This window comes from Populus euphratica, unplaced genomic scaffold (assembly GCF_000495115.2).
Source record: "Populus euphratica unplaced genomic scaffold, PopEup_1.0 scaffold136.1, whole genome shotgun sequence".
Lineage (NCBI taxonomy): Eukaryota > Viridiplantae > Streptophyta > Magnoliopsida > Malpighiales > Salicaceae > Populus > Populus euphratica.
In genome coordinates, this window is record NW_011500002.1 from 415,114 (window position 1) to 421,487 (window position 6,374).

Consider the following 6,374-nt stretch of genomic DNA (forward strand, 5'->3'; position numbering starts at 1 on the left):
AATAATATAGTGTGAAAATATTTTATGACAGTGACATCATATGTTATTATTTTTTTTTTTTCATCATATGTTATTTGTTGAAACAGGTTGGTGATGATTTGGTTCGGAGATCTAAAGAAGGTATATGCTTTGCATAAAAAAAAAAAAATATGTGCACATGGTGTATATGAATGAATGGTGATAATATTTTAAATACATTATACTTATAAATAAGGTATTTTGGTATTTAAATAATGAATATATAACCATTCATTTGTGTTAATTGTTTTTTATTTTTTTGAAGTTTATGAAGTAGATAAATAGTGGTAGGGAGTTTAATACCTACAAAACATTTCTTTATTGTGGGGTTTATGAAAATTAAAGTCTAAATACACACATAATAGAAAATGTGAATTTTTTACCTGGATGGTTCAGAGGGTATTTATAGCACTTAAATCTTATCATATTGCTGGAATAGAAGGGTTGGAAAGTCATTTTTTTATTAAAATTAATGAGGGATAAATATCTTTTACATAATATTGAATTGGAAACAAATATCTCTTACACAATATTAAGAAAGAATAAATATCTCTTACATAATATTAATGGCAACGAAATTATGATATGTCGTTAGAAGAATTTTTTACACCTAAAAGTATAAAGAGATTAGAATTCCTAACATTAGTATTTTGTATTAAAAGTCATAAGAATAAATAAACGTGGTCTCATAGCCTAAATAAAGAGCCTATAATGGTCTTCAAACTCATATCAACTTCAACTTAGTATGATATTAAGTCCACGAGCGATTAGTCTAATAGCTTGCTAAACTTATGAGCTAGTCTTGCTTTCTTCTAAGAAAAACATCACCTTAGGTATTTCCCACTATAAACCTCCTCTTTTACTTTGAATATAGAAATGGATCCAAAAAGATTTAGATCTATCCATATAAGCAGGGATGTTGTTGCTTTTAATGAGGAGTTCAAGTCTCAACCTTAGACTGGAAGAAAAATGAGAGGTTTATTGGAATAGGCACTTCTCATAGGGGGGAGTAGCTTTCCCCATAGGATAAGTTCTTTCTCTATCATTACCAGAGAATCTTAGGAGAGAGGAAGGCTACCTCAGACCCTTAAGGATGATGCTCCTAACTCATTAAGTGTTGAAGAAATAGAATTTGACAATGATCAATAAGCAATAGAGTACACAACTCAAATGCATATTGATACCTAGCACATCAATGACTTTACCTTGGGTTTTTCCCATTATTATTTTGAAATTATAGCCTTTTTTTGCATGTATATGTTGCCTATGCCTTCCCTCTCTAAGGATTTATGGGGGAAGTTTTTAAAAATTATCATTTAGGTCCAGGTCACTTGCTCCCCAATAGATGTATAATCTTATTTGCTTTTGATAAGTCTTTTAGGCTTATCGATATTAAACCTATAGTCAGTGTCTTTAAGACATGCTACCATCTGGTTGTTGGCACTAATAATAATAATGACATATGTTAGTTATTTATGTTCACCAACAAACCCACTAGAGCCATGTAGGGAACCCTGTAGGAAAAACCTACTCATGTCAAAAAGTGGGTGGAGATAAGGGAACCCTGTAGGAAAAACCTACTCATCTCTTAGAGTGGGTGGAGATTGAGCTGCAAACATGATGAAGGGTTGCCCTATCATTGTTGATGAACTCTCTATTCTCAAGGGAAGAGCAATGAGATTCAATCAAAACTCTTGCATGAAAGGAAATTGAAGGCAGAGTTGACTCTACCTGAAGTGATTGTGGGCACTGCTATTCATTTCAAAAGGAAGCAAGTCTCTACCTTTATTGAGGTCAGTGTTTTAGCTGTGACCATAAAGGCTCTTATAATGCAATTTCTTTAACAGGTCTTTATAACCCATGATTTTTTTTTATGGAGAAAATGAGTTGAAATGTTATCACACCCTTATTAAAGAAAATATCTTTGACATGTGCATTCAAGAGCAATAAATATCCATTACATATTATTAATAAAAAAAATCTAATATATGTATTCAAAAGATAAGCATGTCTTACACATTATTAATAAAAGAAAAAAAATCTATCATTTTGAAGACTTTAAAACAACTTAAAGGCATAAAATAATGAATATTTTTGTATCTTCAAAAATTTATGTCAAGGATCACTAATCAAACAGAGTTAACCCAATACATGGCCTAGCAAAAATATCAATATTAAATTCACATGGGTTTTGTGAGAAGCTGATTTTTGGTATATTAGAGATGACGCTAAGCTCAAGGAAATAAAACACGTTTATCCTAAATTGTATGAGGATACATAAGATACTAATCCCTTTCCATGAAAATTTCAAGCATTAAGTGTACTACCAGGAAATCTTAAGGATCAGAATTGAATGTTAAAGCCATGGGACATTGCCTGGCGTCCTCCATCTAGAAAATGGATGTCAATGCTATGAAAATTACCTTAGCAATATTATTTATCTGTGAGTAATGATGAGTAGGTGGCCAAACCGAGTCTTGATGTATCTAAAATAAAATTTATTAAATATAGGTCACATGTAGTGAACACAGAAAATGATGCTATAATGATAAACCAGCAAAACAAAACAATATTTTTATTATTATTTTTAGAATCAAAGACGTGTTTTTGCATAACAAAACAAAACCACTAATTACCAAGACGACAACCACAAAAGCACGCTAAATGGTTTTCCAACACATTCACAGCAAAAGTCATGTGCAATCCACATGAAGCTGGAAGACTGTATATCCAAAAGCCGCCACGCACTGTTCATTTCTTTACTGTTTAATATCGTACACTGTAGATTATACTCCTGTTTTTAGTCTGGCTGAAATAAGTTTCCCCAGCTTATTCATGATTGGGTATATGATCTGAATCGTGATTTTTTTTAAGAACATATATAATTTTTATTGACATCCATTTTCTAGATGGAGTACGCCAGGCAGTTGCTGGCTATGGCCCCAGCCAAACAAGTCATTGAGAACGTGAATTACTAAAACCAAATTATAAGGGTCTTTCTAATTTTCATATTAGTGCTATGGAGACATAAATTTATAGTTAATATATATTTTGTAACTAAATTCTTTTGAACAAATCCTAACTCTCTGACTTGATATCTTTCGATCATGCTTTTCAATTAAATCATGAGCCGTCTACTAACCTTCAAATTATTATTTGATTGAAACAAGAATGAGGAACACGTGATCACGTCAGAAACAGTGTACAAAGCTAAAAAATTGTATTTTAAAGGTCAAGCAACACGTTCATGCCATCAACATTAATGGATATTATATTTGATAGAGTACTACATTCTCCCAGAGAGGATGAAAACTTTAGAAATGCTATTTGCTATGTTTGTTGTGTAAGCTCAAGGTAAGGCAGAGAGGAGACGAGAAAGAATTGAAGATGGATAAAGTTTGCAAGGATAACTTTTTATAAGAAACAGGAGAAATTCTAGTTGGAAAGTGAAGGGGTGTGTGATGGTGGGGATTGATGTGATGAGGAGAGGAGAGAGAATGGATCACAACATGTTTAAAAAAATAAGTTATAAAAATAATATCTTATTTAATATTTTTATATCTTATTATAGATTTAATAATTAAATAGTCATAATGAATTGAGTAAAAAAAATATATGTTTTTAATTTGTGATGATTATTAAATTAAATTAATGAAAATAAAACTATTTAATAATGATTCTAAGAAGATTATCCTTTACATGGAACAACAACATATGTACATTGGACTAATCATGTGACACTCTAATAAATTAATTAAAATAAAACTATTTAAAAATGAGTCATATATTTTTTTCTATAAAAATTATATATATAAGTTTTGTCAACACATATTTATACATAAAAAAATTATAAGTTTAAATTGAAAAAAATAGGCATATATACAATCAAATAAATCCAGAACATGTGTTAAAAACTAAAAGTAAAAATTCATTAACAATAAATGAAGATAAAAATAGAAAATAAATAAACATATGTAGATCAAGGTATTAGACATTGCAACATGAGCTTTTAATGTGGTTGTGTTAAATGATTTTATTTATCAAAATTAAATTTTAATTCAATCAAACGATAATAAAAAAATACAAATGAAATTGATTAAATAAAATAAAAGAAAAAAAGATATTATATAAGGTTACATATATTAAAAATATTATCCAATTTTTTTTATTTATATAAAACATAAAAAAAAATATACATGAATTAGACTAATTTATTAAAAAATTAAATGAATACAAAATAACTAAAAAATAATTGTCATTTAAAAAGGGTTATATAAACAAAATAAAAGAGAGAAGGATTAATAATAATAATAATAATAATTTAAAAAATAAATATATAAAAAGCATCAATTAAAAAATAAAAAAAATATTTTTTAAAAAAAAATATCAGGCGATGTTGGGCTAATTAACCCATTTTGTTAGGGCCTGTGCACTTGGCCTCGTAATATATTTTTCATTGCATATGGGGTGGACGCCAAATATTTTTTGAAAATAAAATATAATTAGGCCTTAAGGTTTATTTATTCAACAACCTATTTTTCAACTCCTTTTCAACCTAAAATACCTAGAAAACATACTAGAAACCTTGATAAACCTATATATTATATTAAAAAAAAAACCCAAAAAACCATCATAAAACCTAAGACTAAGTTGAAATGAAAAAATCTTCTCAAGCTCAAATTTATTACATGAACTTCACTCAATAAATAGAATCATATGACATAAAGATCAATTGTTTTGGTTATCAAAATCGGTGCCAACAATATTTTTCTCCATCTCCTACTAGAATTTGATGACCTCTCTCTAACTAGGGACTGGAAAACAATATAACTTTTTTTTAATACAAGATTTCAAAGTTTTACCGATGGAAATATTCTGTCAGTTTGTGATTTAGAATTTGTCAGTAATTTTTTTATCGATGATATCCCTGATGAAAATCATCTGTCATCCTTCCTTTCATTAGTAATACCTACTTCCATCGCTAAATCGGTCGAAAACATAAAAAAATATTTGTCGATGGTTTTACATACATAAATTGCACTAAAAAGAAGTTTCTCGCTTGAAATATACCGACGAATTTAGCCTGTCGGTGATTGTGTGACATACCAATAAATTTATTTTGTCAGTAAAGTTGTTGGTGAGTGTGTAAAATACCAACCGAAAATATTCGTTTGTACATTCATTGGTGATTGTGGTAGCTACTGTGAAATGCCAATAGGCACTGTCCGTCAGTAAAATCCTCTGTGATTATTTTTAAATATATTTTTAAAAAATTATTTAGAATATATAACATAAAATTATATAAATTAATAGTAAAAAAACCAATTATGCAAATAAAAGTTTTATTAAACATCAAAAATAAAAAAATAAAGTTAAATAATATTCATTACAAACTGAATGTATTTAAAAAAAATACTAAATTAACTATTAAAGTTAAATAATATTCATTACAAATTAATATAATAGTGAAGTTGGAGAAGGAGGAGTTGCACATATATCACCGCTCTGTGATGTCATGTTTATGACCATTTCACGAAGTTGTTCATGATTCACTTTGAGTTGTGCATACTTCGTCAATAGATGGTCGTATTTTTGGTAAGTTGAGTCCTGTATTGCTTCAAGGCCACAAACTCCTTAGATTGGACGTTCGATACTGATTGGAACCTCCTAATAGTTGAGGCATTATGGGCTGTCTTAAATTCTCGGTGGTAGTCAAGTTTAGTGTTGCAAATTCATTGTACAATTCAAAAGCAAAATACCCATCTTATTCCCCATTAATTTTAGAACACCAAGATTATCTCAAGGCAAAGGCTATTTTAACACATGGCAAAGAGCTTTTTATTTAAAGCCAAGAAGGAAAAAACAATATTATCATTCATAGTAAACTGTTTAGGTGAACAGTGTATTCTCCTTCTTTTTTAATTTTTTAATATATATATAATAGTTCCAATGATAAATTTTTTTACAATAAATAGCTAGCATTTTTATGATCTCCATCCTTACCTATAAATACCAATCCTGAAACTTTCTTGAACATCATCAGAACTCACGTAGCTATGGGCACTTACAGTTTTATCTTCCTATTGTTTTAGGCTCTTAGCCCCTCTAAGTACACCACCGGACAAAAGAGAGGAAAAAACTAGCTATTATCTTCCTTCAAATGATTTCTGAGGAATATTGAGATCTCTTCCATCTCCTTATATATATTGTAGAGATTATCCCTTTTTTAGTCCAAATCACGGTTCGGATTATCAATAAAAATGTTCTAGTTTTTACATAGAAAATGATGAAATTTGAGTCAAAGATGTTAAATAATATTTATGTAATCTTATTTATTAAGGGTAGAATAGTATTTT